Below are 16,642 nucleotides of genomic sequence, written 5' to 3' on the forward strand. Positions count from 1 at the left end.
GAAAGAAGCTTCTGGTATAGAAGATGTCTGGCTTCTTATGACCTTGGTGAAGAGCTTCAGGAGGCAGAATGGCTCATGAAAGCATCTTGTCAGCCTCGGAGACCAGACGGATTGGACTCCTATAATCACTATTCTAGAAAACTAGGAGATACTGTAAAAACCAGTGACAATGTTTCTGACTAATCCATCAGGTCAGAGGGAAAAAATGCAATAATCATAGTAATGCCTCCTCATACAAGCCAGCAGTGCAGTTTGACAAAGTGCTTTCCTTATATTTTCTCATAAGAGTCTCACAACACCACTGTGAATTCGAGATTCTAATATTGAGATTTTACTGGTGAAGAATTAGGGGCTCGGGCTCAGGGAATTTCATTTTCTCAAGGTCATATGACTGATACATCTCAGAGCTGGAACTTGAGTCTAATTTCTTCTACCTCTGACTGTTTCTCAACACTTCCCTCTTCTCTCCACCTCCAGCCCTGCCCAGTGTCTTTCACCTGGGTTATTACAGTGACTTCCTTGCTCGTGTCCCTGCGTTTACTCTTATCCCTCTCCAATCTATTCTTAAGTCATTCATTTAACATTTTTTTGGTGGGGTGGGCGCTGGGGAATTGGCACCTTTTTTTCCCCCCCTTTATTTATTTATTTTATTAGTTTCTGCTTTATAACAAAGTGAATCAGTCATACATATACATCTGTTCCCACATCCCTTCCCTCATGCATCTCCCTCCCTCCCACCCTCCCCATCCCACCCCTCCAGTCGGTCACAAAGCACCGAGCTGATCTCCCTGTGCTCTGCGGCTGCTTCCCACTATCTATCTACCTTACGTTTGGTAGTGTATATATGTCCATGCCTCTCTTTCGCTTTGTCACAGCTTACCCTTCCCCCTCCCCATATCCTCAAGTCCATTCTCAAGTAGGTCTGTGTCTTTATTTCCGTTTTACCCCAGCACCTATTGTGTGCCAGGTATTCAGCGCTGAATTAGAGCAGTGATCAAAGTCACGGAGCTGGTACTCACAGAGCTGGCATAGCAGCAACAGGAGTCCTCTTAGGATTTTAATACAGATCATATTGCTTTTTTTTTTTTTTTTTTTTTTTTGCGGTACGCGGGCCTCTCACTGCTGTGGCCTCTCCCGTTGCGGAGCACAGGCTCTGGACGCGCAGGCTCAGCGGCCATGGCTCACGGGCCCAGCTGCTCCGTGGCATGTGGGATCCTCCCAGACCGGGGCACGAACCCGTGTCCCCTGCATCGGCAGGCAGACTCCCAACCACCGCGCCACCAGGGAAGCCCCCCCATATTGCTTTTTTAAGAAAATATTTTATTGAAGTATAGTTGATTTACAGTGTTGTGTTAATTTCTGCTGTATAGTAAAGTGATCAGTTATACGGATATACACATTCTTTTTCATATTCTTTTCCGATATGGTTTATCACAGGATTTTGAATATAGTTCCCTGTGCTATACAGTAGGGCCTTGTTGTTTATCCATTCCATATATCATAGTTTGCATCTGCTAACTCCCAACTCCCAACCCATCCCTCTCCTACCCTTCTCCCCGCTGGCAACCAGTCTGTTGTCTGTGTCTGTGAGTCTGTTTCTGCTTTGTAGATATGTTCATTTTTGTCACATTTTAGATTCTACATATAAGTGATATCGTATGGTGTTTGTCTTTCTCTTTCTGACTTGATTCACTTAGTATGATAATCTCTAGTTGCATCCATGTTGCTGCAAATGACATTATTTCATTCTTTTTTATGGTTGAGTAATATTCCACTGTATATATGTACCACATCTTCTTTATCCGTTCATCTATCGATGGACACTTAGGTTGCTTCCATGGCTATTGTGAATAGTGCTGCTGTGAGCATAGGGTGCATGTATCTTTTTTGAATTATAGTTTTCTCCAGATATATGCCCAGGAGTGGGATTTCTTGATCATATGGCAACTCTATTTTTAGTTTTTTGAGGAACCTCCATACTGGTACCTCTTTGTAGTTTTGATTTGCATTTCTCTAATAATTAGGGATGTTGAACATCTCTTCATGTGCCTCTTGGCTATCTGTATAGATCATGTTGCTTTTGTGTTTGAAATTGTTTTAAGGCCTTCCCATTATACTTAGAACACAATTCAGATACCATGCCATGGCCAACGGCCTTCCTCCTGTGTCCCTGTCCTCTTGCTGGTCTAATCTTCAGCTCTCCCTCTTGCTCCCCAAGCTCCAGCCACACTGACTGACTCTCAGCTCCTGGAACACTCCAAGGATTTCCCCAGCTCTGGATCTTTGAACATCCCTTTCCACTGCCTGGATTGCTCTTCTTCTTGGTCCTTGCACATCCAAACTCTTCTCGTCATTTAGGTCTTAAACTAAATGCCACCTCTTCAGAGAGGCCTTTCCCATCTGTCGTAGGTTGGTTGGGCTTCTATAACAAAATACCACAGACTGGGAAGCTTATAGACAACAAAAATTTATTTCTTAAAATGCGGGAGGCTAGAAGTCTGAGATCCGGGTGCCAGTATGGTCTGGAGAGGGTCCTCTTCCTGGTTCATAGCTGACTCCTTCATACTGTGCCCTGACATGGTGGAAGGGATGAGAGATCTCTGTGGGGGTCTCTTTTATAAGAACACTAATCCCATGTACGAGGGCTCCACCCCCATGACCTCCTCCCCAAAGCCCCACTTCCTGATACCATCATATTGGGTACAGGATTACAACATACGAATTTTGGGGAGACACAAACATTCAGACCGTAGCACCGTCCAATATGAAATTTTTTTTTTTTTTTTTGATTTTAAAGTTTATTTATTTATTTTTTAAATTAGTTTCTGCTTTATAACAAAGTGAATCAGTCATACATATACATCTGTTCCCACATCCCTTCCCCCATGCATCTCCCTCCCTCCCACCCTCCCCATCCCACCCCTCCAGGCGGTCACAAAGCACCGAGCTGATCACCCCGCGCTCTGCGGCTACTTCCCACCACCTATCTACCCCACGTTTGGTAGTGTATATATGTCCATGCCTCTCCTTCGCTTTGTCACAGCTTACCCTCCCCCCTCCCCACATCCTCAAGTCCACTCTCAAGCAGGTCTGTGTCTTCATTCCCGTTCTACCCCTAGGATCTTCATGACATTCCTTTTTTTTTTAAATTCCGTATATATGTGTTAGCATACGGTATTTGTCTTTCTCTTTCTGACTAACTTCACTCTGTATGACAGACTCTAGGTCTATCCACCTCATTACAAATAGCTCAGTTTCGTTTCTTTTTATGGCTGAGTAATATTCCATTGTATATATGTGCCACATCTTCTTTATCCATTCATCCGATGATGGACACTTAGGTTGTTTCCAGCTCCGGGCTACTGTGAATAGAGCTGCAATGAACATTTTGGTACATGTCTCTTTTTGAATTATGGTTTTCTCAGGGTATATGCCCAGTAGTGGGATTGCTGGGTCATATGGTAGTTCTATTTGTAGTTTTTTAAGGAACCTCCATACCGTTCTCCATAGTGGCTGTACCAATTCACATTCCCACCAGCAGTGCAAGAGGGTTCCCTTTTCTCCACACCCTCTCCAGCATTTATTGTTTCTAGATTTCTTGATGATGGCCATTCTGACTGGTGTGAGATGATATCTCATAGTAGTTTTGATTTGCATTTCTCTAATGATTAATGATGTTGAGCATTCTTTCATGTGTTTGTTGGCAGTCTGTATATCTTCTTTGGAGAAATGCCTATTTAAGTCTTCTGCCCATTTTTGGATTGGGTTGTCTGTTTTTTTGCTATTGAGCTGCATGAGCTGTTTATAAATTTTGGAGATTAATCCTTTGTCAGTTGCTTCATTGGCAAATATTTTCTCCCATTCTGAGGGTTGTCTTTTGGTCTTGTTTATGGTTTCCTTTGCTGTGCAAAAGCTTTGAAGTTTCATTAGGTCCCATTTGTTTATCTTTGTTTTTATTTCCATTTCTCTAGGAGGTGGGTCCAAAAGGATCTTGCTGTGATTTATGTCATAGAGTGTTCTACCTATGTTTTCCTCTAAGAGTTTGATAGTTTCTGGCCTTACATTTAAGTCTTTAATCCATTTTGAGCTTATTTTTGTGTATGGTGCTAGGGAATGATCTAATCTCAAACTTTTACATGTCCCTGTCCAGTTTTCCCAGCACCACTTATTGAAGAGGCTGTCCTTTCTCCACTGTACATTCCTGGCTCCTTTATCAAAGATAAGTTGGCCATATGTGCGTGGGTTTATCTCTGGGCTTTCTATCCTGATCCACTGATCTATCTTTCTGTTTTTATGCCAGTACCAGACTGTCTTAATTACTGTAGCTTTGTAGTATAGTCTGAAGTCAGGGAGCCTGATTCCTCCAGCTCCGTTTTTCGTTCTCAAGATTGCTTTAGCTATTCGGGGCCTTTTGTTTTTCCAAACAAATTTTGAAATTTTTTGTTCTAGTTCTGTGAAAAATGCCATTGGTAGTTTGATAGGGATTGCATTGAATCTGTAGATTGCTTTGGGTAGTAGAGTCATTTTCACAATATTGATTCTTCCAATCCAGGAGCATGGTATATCTCTCCATCTATTTGTATCATCTTTAATTTCTTTCATCAGTGTCTTATAGTTTTCTGCATACAGGTCTTTTGTCTCCTTAGGTAGGTTTATTCCTAGATATTTTATTCTTTTTGTTGCGATGGTAAATGGGAGTGTTTTCTTGATTTCATTTTCAGATTTTTCATCATTAGTGTACAGGAATGCCAGAGATTTCTGTACATTAATTTTATATCCTGCTACTTTACCAAATTCATTGATTAGCTCTAGTAGTTTTTCGGTAGCATCTTTAGGATTCTCTATGTATAGTATCATGTCATCTGCAAACAGTGACAGCTTTACTTCTTCTTTTCCAATTTGGATTCCTTTTATTTCCTTTTCTTCTCTGATTGCTGTGGCTAAAACTTCCAAAACTATGTTGAATAAGAGTGGTGAGAGTGGGCAGCCTTGTCTTGTTCCTGATCTTAGTGGAAATGGTTTCAGTTTTTCACCATTGAGGACAGTGTTGGCTGTGGGTTTGTCATATATGGCCTTTATTATGTTGAGGAAAGATCCCTCTATACCTACTTTCTGCAGGGTTTTTATCATAAATGGGTGTTGAATTTTGTCGAAAGCTTTCTCTGCATCTATTGAGATGATCATATGGTTTTTCTCCTTCAACTTGTTAATATGGTGTATTACATTGATTGATTTGCGTATATTGAAGAATCCTTGCATTCCTGGGATAAACCCCACTTGATCATGGTGTATGATCCTTTTAGTGTGCTGTTGGATTCTGTTTGCTAGTATTTTGTTGAGGATTTTTGCATCTATGTTCATCAGTGATATTGGCCTGTAGTTTTCTTTCTTTGTGACATCCTTGCCTGGTTTTGGTATCAAGGTGATGTCGGCCTCGTAGAATGAGTTTGGGAGTGTTCCTCCCTCTGCTATAGTTTGGAAGAGTTTGAGAAGGATAGGTGTTAGCTGTTCTCTAAATGTTTGATAGAATTCACCAGTGAAGCCATCTGGTCCTGGGCTTTTGTTTGATGGAAGATTTTTAATCACAGTTTCAATTTCAGTGCTTGTGATTGGTCTATTCATATTTTCTATTTCTTCCTGAGTCAGTCTTGGCAGGTTGTGCATTTCTAAGAATGTGTCCATTTCTTCCAGGTTGTCCATTTTATTGGAATAGAGTTGCTTATAGTAATCTCTCATAATCTTTTGTATTTCTGCAGTGTCAGTTGTTACTTCGCCTTTTTCATTTCTAATTCTATTGATTTGAGTCTTCTCCCTTTTTTTCTTGATGAGTCTGGCTAATGGTTTGTCAATTTTGTTTATCTTCTCAAAGAACCAGCTTTTAGTTTGGTTGATCTTTGCTATCGTTTCCTTCATTTCTTTTTCATTTATTTCTGATCTGATCTTTATGATTTCTTTCCTTCTGCTAGCTTTGGGGTATTTTTGTTCTTCTTTCTCTAATTGCTTTAGGTGCAGGGTCAGGTTGTTTACTCGAAATGCTTCCTGTTTCTTAAGGTGGGATTGTATTGCTATAAACTTCCCCCTTAGAACTGCTTTTGCTGCGTCCCATAGGTTTTGGGTCGTCGTGTCTCCATTGTCATTTGTTTCTAGGTATTTTTTAATTTCCTCTTTGATTTCTTCAGTGATCACTTCGTTATTGAGTAGTGTATTGTTTAGCCTCCATGTGTTTGTATTTTTTACACATCTTTTCCTGTAATTGATGTCTAGTCTCATAGCATTGTGGTCGGAGAAGATACTTGATACAATTTCAATTTTCTTAAAATTACCGAGGCTTGATTTGTGACCCAAGATATGATCTATCCTGGAGAATGTTCCATGAGCACTTGAGAAAAATGTGTATTCTGTTGTTTTTGGATGGAATGTCCTATAAATATCAACTAAGTCCATCTCATTTAATGTATCATTTAAAGCTTGTGTTTCCTTATTTATTTTCATTTTGGATGATCTGTCCATTGGTGAAAGTGGGGTGTTAAAGTCCCCTACTATGATTGTGTTACTGTCGATTTCTCCTTTTATGGCTGTTAGTATTTGCCTTATGTATTGAGGTGCTCCTATGTTGGGTGCATAAATATTTACAATTGTTATATCTTCTTCTTGGATCGATCCCTTTATCGTTATGTAGTGTCCTTCCTTGTCTCTTCTGATAGTCTTTATTTTAAAGTCTATTTTGTCTGATATAAGAATTGCTACTCCAGCTTTCTTTTGATTTCCATTTGCATGGAATATCTTTTTCCATCCCTTTACTTTCAATCTGTATGTGTCTCTAGGTCTGAAGTGTGTCTCTTGTAGACAGCATATATATGGGTCTTGTTTTTGTATCCATTCAGCCACTCTGTGTCTTTTGGTGGCAGCATTTAGTCCATTTACATTTAAGGTAATTATTGATATGTATGTTCCTATTCCCATTTCCTTAATTGCTTTGGGTTCGTTATTGTAGGTATATTCCTTCTGTTGTGTTTCTCGCCTAGAGAAGTTCCTTTAGCATTTGTTGTAAAGCTGGTTTGGTGGTGCTGAACTCTCTCAGCTTTTGCTTGTCTGTAAAGGTTTTAATTTCTCCATCAAATCTGAATGAGATCCTTGCTGGGTAGAGTAATCTAGGTTGCAGGTTTCTCTCCTTCATCACTTTAATTATGTCCTGCCACTCCCTTCTGGCTTGTAGGGTTTCTGCTGAGAGATCAGCTGTTAACCTGATGGGGATTCCCTTGTGTGTTATTTGTTGTTTTTGCCTTGCTGCCTTTAATATGATTTCTTTGTGTTTAATTTTTGACAGTTTGATTAATATGTGTCTTGGTGTATTTCTCCTTGGATTTATTCTGTATGGGACTCTCTGTGCCTCCTGGACTTGATTAACTATTTCCTTTCCCATATTGGGGAAGTTTTCAACTATAATCTCTTCAAATATTTTCTCAGTCCCTTTCTTTTTCTCTTCTTCTTCTGGAACCCCTATAATTCGAATGTTGGTGCGTTTAATGTTGTCCCAGAGGTCTCTGAGACTGTCCTCTGTTCTTTTCATTCTTTTTTCTTTATTTTGCTCTGCATCAGTTATTTCCACTATTTTATCTTCCACCTCACTTATCCGTTCTTCTGCCTCAGTTATTCTGCTATTGATCCCATCTAGAGTATTTTTCATTTCATTTATTGTGTTTTTAATCGATGCTTGTTTCATCTTTAGTTCTTCTAGGTCCTTGTTAACTGTTTCTTGCATGTTGTCTATTCTATTTCCAAGATTATGGATCTTGGAAATAGAATCTTGGATCAGCTTTACTATCATTATTCTGAATTCTTTTTCAGGTAGACTGCCTATTACCTCTTCATTTGTTAGGTCTGGTAGGTGTTTATCTTGCTCCTTCACCTGCTGTGTGTTTTTCTGCCTTCTCATTTTGCTTATGTTACTGTGTTTGGGGTCTCCTTTTTGCCGGCTGCAGATTCGTAGTTCCCGTTGTTTTTGGTGTCTGACCCCAGTGGCTAAGGTTGTTTCAGTAGGTTGTGTAGGCTTCCTGGTGGGGGGGACTAATTCCTGTGCTCTGGTGGTTGAGGCTCGATCTTGTCTTTCTGGTGGATAGGTCCACGTCTGGTGGTGTGTTTTGGGGTGCCTATGGCCTTATTATGTTTTTAGGTAGTCTCTCTGCTAATGGGTGGGGTTGTGTTCCTGCCTTGCTAGTTGCTTGGCATAGGGTGACCCGCACTGTAGCCTGCTGGTCGTTGACTGAAGCTGGGTGCTGGTGTTGGGATGGAGATCTCTGGGAGAGTTTCGCTGCTTGATATTATGTGGAGCTGGGAGGTCTCTTGTGGACCCGTGTCCTGAAGTTGGCTCTCCCACTTCAGAGGCACAGCACTGGCTCCTGGCTGCAGCACCAAGAGCCTTTCATCCACCCGGCTCAGAATAACAGGGAGAAAAAGTAGAAAGAAAGAATTAGTAGAAGAAAGAAAGAGAGAGGGAAAGAAAGGAAGAAGGGAAGAAAGGAAGGAAGGAAGGAAGGAAGAAAGAAAGGAGGGAGGGAGGAAGGATGGAACGAAAGAAGGAAAGAAAGGAGGGATGGAGGGAGGAAGGAAAGGAAGAAAGACAGGAGGGAGGGAGGAAGGAAAGAAAAAGAAAGTGGAAAGAAGAAGGGTGGGAGGGAGGAAAGAAAAAGAAAGAAGGAAAGGAGGAGCGGAGGGAGGGAGGGAGGAAGGGAGAGTAGGAAAAAAAGAAAGAGCAGGTAAAGTAAAATAGAATAAAGTATGAAATATAGTAGCGTTATTAAAATTAGAAAGTAATTATTGAAAAAAAAAAAAAACCGGACCGATAGAACCCTGGGACATATGGTGGAAGCAAAGCTATACAGAGAGAATCTTACACAGAAGATTACACATACACATTCACAAAAAGAGAGCAGGGGGAAAAATCAAAAATCTTGCTCTCCAAGTCCACCTCCTCAATTTGGGATAATTCGTTGTACAAAGAGGAAAAGGGCGAGAAGTCTGAAATCTTGCTCTCTAAGTCCACCTCCTTAATTTGGAATAATTCGTTGTAAAAAGAGGAAAAGGGGGGGAAGTCTTAAATCTTGTCCTCAAAGTCCACTTCCTCAATTTGGGATGATTCGCTGTCCATTCATGCACTCCACAGACGCAGGGCACATCAAATGGACCGTGGAGCTTTAATCCGCTGCCTCCGAGGCTGCACAGAGAGATTTCCCTGCCTCTGCTCTCACAGCTCCCGGGTCTCAGCCTTGGACCTGGCCCCGCCTCTGCGCGTAGGTCGCCGGAGGGCGTCCGTTCTTCGCTCAGACAGGACGGGTTTAAAGGAGCCGCTGATTCGGGGGCTCTGGCTCACTCAGGCAGAGGGGCGGGAGGGGCGCGCAGTGTGGGGCGGGCCTGCGGCGGCAGAGGCCGGCGTGACGTTGCAGCAGCCCGTGGCGCTCCGTGCGCTTTCCCGGGAAAGCCGTCCCCGGGTCTCGGGGACCCCGGCAGTGGCGGGGTGCACAGGCCCCCCGGAAGGCGGGGCGGACAGTGACCCGCGCTCGCACACAGGCCCCGCGGCGGCGGCGGCGGCGGCGGCGGCGGCGGCGGCCCACGCCCGTCTCCGAGGTCCGTGCCTTACCCGCGGCTCGTGCCTGTCTCCGGCGCTTCCCCAAGCAGCCCTCTTAATGCCCTCTCCTCGCGCACCAGGAAACAAAAGGCCAATATGAAATATTCAAGACAGCTTCTTTCCTCAGTTGTTGTCACCTGGCTGGAACAGCTGAATAACCAGAGCTCACTGGGCCTCTCTCTTCCCACAGCCTCTCCACACAGCCAGCTTGAGCTTTCTCACAGCATGGCAGTCTCAGGGACAGTCAGACCCATTACGTGGCAGCTGGCTTTCCCTAGAGCATGTATTCTAGAGAAGATACTGCTACTCTTCAAAGGCTGGGTGAAGCATCACTTTTGTCATATTCTGCTGGTCAACACAGGCTCAGAACCAGACCAGATTGAAGGGAAGAGGACATAGACATCTCTCAGTGGAGTGGGGGGCAATGTCAAAGAATTTGTGGACAAGCTTATTCTATTACAGGCTCCTTCCTACAGCCTCTACTTTCACACTGTATTTGCTTCACCATGATATTTAAACTGAACTGTAATTGTGCAGTCTTAGTCAACATTATAAGCCTAGAGGGCAACACTGCACTCTCAAAACATTTTTGTCGAATGAATGAATGAAAATTAAGAGGCTTTGCCTTACATTTTAGATATCTGCAAGGATTCCAGGAGACAGGAAACAGGACACAAATCTTCATGAAGGACCACATCTGTCTTGTTCACTCTTGCTTCCTCTGCAGGTGGCAGAGGAATATTTTAGGTTTTACATGGCTATTTGTTTAATGAGTGAGTGAATGCACGCGTCAGCCTAGTTCCACTGCCCTGTCAGTGGCACCAGAGTCGATTGTTTGTCTTCGAACCTCAAGCCTTTTTTTCTGCATCTGCTTCAGAGCCACCTCCATCCTTGTCTTCTTAAACCTCAAGCCCCAGGGACTCAATAGAATCACCGCCCCCCCCCCCGCCCCCCGCAGCACAATACACCATACTTCACACACAAATCCTCCGATCCTTGAAGCAGGAGTAGAATACTGTGAGTTTTAGAATTCATTCAACTCAGAAGAAAATGTCTTCAAAACTAAGAGGCCTCTCAGCTATAATATTTAGACTTTTGGAGCTTATTCAGCCTTTTCTTATATGGGTACATTGGAAAACAGGAAGTTGGAGAAGGATGTGGGAAAAGCTGTATATACGTGAGGTTCTTCTCTCTGTGCCCAGAAGAAATGCAAAGGGGGACTATGTGAACATCATAGGAGTTACTGAGAGGCTCAGAATTAGAGTCAATTCCTGTCATGGTATTTTGCTTTTCAGCTCAACAAGATGATTTATTGTTGAGGCTTTTTACTCTGGTGAGTTTACTTTGAGTACTTTGGATTCAGAGTTTGCTAACAGGGGACCAAGTCAATTGCCTGTAAAGTAAAGGATTCCTCTGAATCTTTATCTTTGGTTTAAACTTCCCTTCTGAGCTTCGGACCTTTATATCAGAATGCCAACCATAGATCTCACTGGATATCCCACAGCTATTTCAAACTGCACTTGCCCAAAGTAGAATTTATTTTCTGTTCCCAGAAATGAGTTCTTCTTTCTGTAGATCCTATCAGGATCAAAGGCACCACCCTCCAAGCAGTCAGTCACCTGTGGACGTCATCCTCCAAGCTTCCCTAATATTGATGGTAATGGATAATGGGTAATGTTAGCTTCCTATTGCCAGGTACTGTGCTGAGTGTTTTGTGTGCTTTAACTCTCTTAGTCATCACGTTGCCTGCGACTCAGTTGATGTTGTTCTCTCCATTTTACAGACAGGGAAACTGAGATGATTGCAAAAGTATCCAAACATCCCTCTTGCCTCCTATGCCTCTCCATCCTACCACATGGCAGCCTGACTCATCTTTTAAACATGCAGATCTGATTGTGGCATTCCCTTCCTTAACCAGCTTCACTTCAGAATACAGCCCAAATCCCTTAGTCAGGAGTACCGGGCCCTTCATGACCTGGTCACTGAGCTCCCATCCATTCCTAGCTGTTCCTGCCTGCCTTCATCCCCCATGTGCTAGCCATGTTGGATACTTGCAATCTCCTGAAATACACATAGTTTTCCTAGGCTCATTTGGTTCTTCACTCATTCTACAAATACTTTTGGGGAGCCCACCTTGTGCCAGGCCTCTCTTGGGCACTGGTGATGCAGCTGTGAACAAAACAGATCAGACCCCTGCCCTCGTGTTTAGACAATACACAGGTCAATAGCTAATACATGTATAATATCATAATCCTGAGTGCTGTGTAGAGAAATAAAGTAGGGCAACGGGGCTAGAGAGTGATAGGAGGGCACTAGTGTATGTAGGACTGTCTAAGAAGGCACTTCGCAAAGGTGTTTGCAAAGGAGCTTGCCTGGAAGGTTTGTAGAACAGCAAGGAGGTCAGTGTGGCTGAAATGGTGAACACTGAAGGAAGGGAGGTCTCTGATACAGCATGGATCCGTCATGTAAGGTCCACAGACCGTGGCAAAGACTTTGGATTTTATTCCAAGTGTGATAGGAAGCTGCTGGAAGTTTGAGGTCAGGGAGGGATGGAATCTGACATTTTAAAAGGATCATGAGGACAGCTGTGTGACTGCCAGGCAGCCCACGGTGGGGCCAGAGTGGAAGCAGGGGGAACATAGGAGGCTCTCGTGTATCTAGTTCCCGTTTCAGGGATGCTCATTCCCCAGCCCCCTCTCCACCTTTGTCTGGCGACAACTATCCAATTTTCTATACTCATCTCAAGGGTATCCCTACACGAAAAACATTCCTCAGTTCTCCTCTTCTCCACCCTCCTGACACAGAATCATATCTCTTTCGCAGTGCTGAATTTCACTATTTTGCAGTTATTTATGTGTATGTCTAACTTCCCTAACAGGCTGTGAACTCCTTACAGGAAGGACCTATTTTTTACTTTTCCATGTGTTTCTGGAGCCCTGTCATGGCACCTGATACTTGATAGCACTCAGAAAGGGTTTGATGAATGAATGAAGAAATGAACAGCTTGTTTGGCTGACACTAAACATTCAAATGCTTATTTGATTGAACAAAGGGAAGCTTTACATAATTCTGTTCGGTCAAAATGGGCTGCTCCCATATAGGCTAGCTTTAGCATATAATGAACACAGATTTCAGAAATGGTTGTACAAACTGGATTTGTGGGGTCTTGGAGCAGTCCCTTTGATTACAGTGCCATCTGTTGGAAAGAGCTCAAGGCTGTTAGCTCGCTTAGCCAAACTTCGCACACAATTTCCATCACCTCTCGCAGTGGGCTGAAATGCAGCCAGTATCACACAAACAGAACCAGAAATCACACATTTTTGTTTCAGGTTTTCAAGTACTTCTGCAAAACTCGCTTCAGCTTCCTGAGGGTGGAGGATGTGACTTATGGCTCCTCAGATTACTCATTTGTCGAATGGCCTTCAGTTGGCTTTGTGCCTCACCTAAAATAAACCTAATATAAGAAAATCTTTTTTTTTAATACAGATGACTGAAAGCTGATTTATTTGATGAATGAATTAAATCATTATAGGATTCCTTTAACTAACAAGGTTCTTTAATGCATTTAAAATGATGCAATTTGTTAAAAAAAAAACATTTATGTGCAACCTCTAAGGGTCCTTCAGCAATTAGATTTCAGCAATTCTAACTCCGACAGTTTCCATCAACAGTAGTTACTGGGTACCCGTGCTGTGGGAAGCACAAAAGAGTAGAAAAGACCAGATTCTGGCTCTCAGTCTAGTCCTGCAGTGTCTGAAATGTAGCCCCTAGTCATATGTGGCTGTTGAGCTCTTGAAATGTGGCTAATGCAGCTGAAGAATGGAATTTTAAATTAAATTCAATTATAATTAATTAAAATGTAAAAAACTGATACTTGATTCAACTACTCGAAAAGATGTAAGTATGTGTGGAACAACTTGGGTACATGGATTTGCTCTTTCAGCTATAAATTTTATGAACCCTAAGTACAGATCAAGTATGTGTGATGAAAATTTAGTGTACCGATTAAAATGTATTTTATAAACACTGATTTTGAAGACATTAGTACAAAAGGATGTAAAATTTCTCATTATTACTTTTTTATACTGATATGTGAAGATAATATATTGGATACATTGTGTTAAAATATGTTAAATTGATTTCACCAGTTTACTTTTATTTTTTGAATGTGACTATTCTAAACTGCATAAGTGGTTCATGTTATATTTCTAGCGAACAGCGCTGACAGTCTGTGCTAGGGATGCCTGCTACCTCTACCACACATATCCTGTTCTATGTGAAACCACACAGCCTAAATGGGGCAGCCCAATGCACTAGTAATCCTGGCTTATGATCTCACTTAATTACACAAGGGTTGAACAGCCAGGGCTGAGAACCAAGTTTTATTATTTGATTACTTGTGTGGTCCCTGATGTAGACTCTGTCTCTATGGATATAAATAAAACATCCAAAATGCTCCACCACCCCTCTTCCCTCTTTTTTTTTTTTAACATCGTTATTGGAGTATAATTTCTTTACAATGGTGTGCTAGTTTCCGCTTTATAACAAAGTGAGTCAGCTATACATATACATATATCCCCATATCTCTTCCCTCTTGCGTCTCCCTCCCATCCTCCCTATCCCACCCCTTTAGGTGGTCACAGAGCACCGAGCTGATCTCCCTGTGCTATGTGGCTGCTTCCCACTAGCTATTTTACATTTGGTAGTGTATATATGTCCATGCCACTCTCTCACTTCATCCCAGCTTACCCTTCCCCCTCCCAGTGTCCTCAAGTCCTTTCTCTACATCTGCATCTTTATTCCTGTCCTGCCCCTAGGTTCTTTAGGACCTTTTATTTTATATTTTTTTAGATTCCATATATATGTGTTAGAATACAGTATTTGTTTTTCGGTTTCTGACTTACTTCACTCTGTATGACAGACTCTACGTCCATAAACCTCACTACTAATAACTCAATTTCGTTTCTTTTTATGGCTGACTAAAAATATTCCATTGTATATATGTGCCACATCTTTTTTATCCATTCATCTGTAGATGGACACTTAGGTTGCCTCTATGTCCTGGCTATTGTAAATAGAGCTGCAATGAACATTGTGGTACATGACTCTTTTTGAATTATGGTTTTCTCAGGGTATATGCCCAGTAGTGGGATTGCTGGGTCGTATGGTAGTTCCATTTTTAGTTTTTTAAGGAACCTGCATACTGTTCTCCATAGTGGCTGTATCAATTTACATTCCCACCAACAGTGCAGGAGGGTTCCCTTTTCTCCACACCCTCTCCAGCATTTATTGTTTGTAGATTTTTTGATGATGGCCATTCTGACCAGTGTGAGGTGATACCTCATTGTAATTTTGATTTGCACTTCTCTAATGATTAGTGATGTTGAGCATCCTTTCATATGTTTGTTGGCAATCTGTATATCTTCTTTGGAGAAATGTCTATTTAGGTCTTCTGCCCATTTTTGGATTGGGTTGTTTGTTTTTTGATAATGAGCTGTGTGAGCTGCTTGTGTATTTTGGAGATTAATCCTTTGTTGCTTCATTTGCAAATATTTTCTCCCATTCTGAGGGTTGTCTTTTGGTCTTGTTTATGGTTTCCTTTGCTGTCCAAAAGCTTTTAAGTTTCATTAGGTCCCATTTGTTTATTTTTGTTTTTATTTCCATTTCTCTAGGAGGCGGGTCAAAAAGGATCTTGCTGTGATTTATGTCAGAGTGTTCTGTCTATGTTTTCCTCTAAGAGTTTTGTAGTGTCTGGCCTTACATTTAGGTCTTTAATCCTTTTTAAGTTTATTTTTGTGTATGGTGTTTGGAAGTGTTCTAATTTCATTGTTTTACATATAGCTGTCCAGTTTTCCCAGCACCACTCACTGAAGAGGCTGTCTTTTCTCCATTGTATATTCTTGCCACCTTTGTCAAAAATAAGTTGACCATATGTATGTGGGTTTATCTCTGGGCTTTCTATCCTGTTCCATTGATCTCTATTTCTGTTTTTGTGCCAGTACCATACTGTCTTTATTACTGTAGCTTTGTAGTATAGTCTGAAGTCCAGGAGCCTGATTCCTCCAGCTCTGTTTTTCTTTCTCAAGATTTCTTTGGCTATTTGGGGTCTTTTGTGTTTCCATACCAGTTGGGAAATTTTTTGTTTTAATTCTGTGAAAAATGCCATTGGTAGTTTGACAGGGATTACATTGAACCTGTAGATTGCTTTGGGTAGTATAGTCATTTTCACAATGTTGATTCTTCCAATCCACGAACATGGTATATCTTTCTATCTGTTTGTATCATCTTTAATTTCTTTCATCAGTGTCTTATTTTTCCTGCATACAGGTCGTTTGTCTCCTTAGGTAGGTTTGTTCCTAGGTATTTCATTCTTTTTGTTGCAGTGGTAAATGGGAGTGTTTCCTTATTTTCTCTTTCAGATTTTTCGTCGTTAGTGTATAGGAATGCAAGACATTTCTGCATAGAGAAGTTCCTTTAGCATTTGTAAAGCTGGTTTGGTGGTGCTGAATTATCTTAACTTTTGCTTATCTGTAAAGTTTTTAATTTCTCTATCAAATCCGAATGAGATCCTTGCTGTGTAGAGTAATCTTGGTTGTAGGTTTTTCCCTTTCATCACTTTAAATATGTCCTGCCACTACCTTTTGGCTTGCAGAATTTCTGCTGAAAGATCAGCTGTTAACCTTATGGGGATTCCCTTGTATGGTATTTGTTTTTTTTTTCCCTTGCTGCTTTTAGTATTTTTTCTTTGTATTTAATTTTTGATAGTTTGATTAATATGTGTCTTGGCGTGTTTCTCCTTGGATTTATCCTGTATGGGACTCTCTGCGCTTCCTGGACTTGATTGACTATTTCCTTTCCCATATTAGGGATGTTTTCAACTATAATCTCTTCAAATATTTTCTCAACCCTTTCTTTTTCTCTTCTTCTTCTGGACCCCTATAATTTGAATGTTGGTGTATTTAATGTTGTCCCAGAGGTCTCTGAGACTGTCCTCAAGTCTTTTCATTCTGTTTTCTG

Source organism: Mesoplodon bidens (assembly GCF_964165515.1).
Source record: "Mesoplodon bidens genome assembly, chromosome: 7".
In the NCBI taxonomy this organism is placed as follows: domain Eukaryota; kingdom Metazoa; phylum Chordata; class Mammalia; order Artiodactyla; family Ziphiidae; genus Mesoplodon; species Mesoplodon bidens.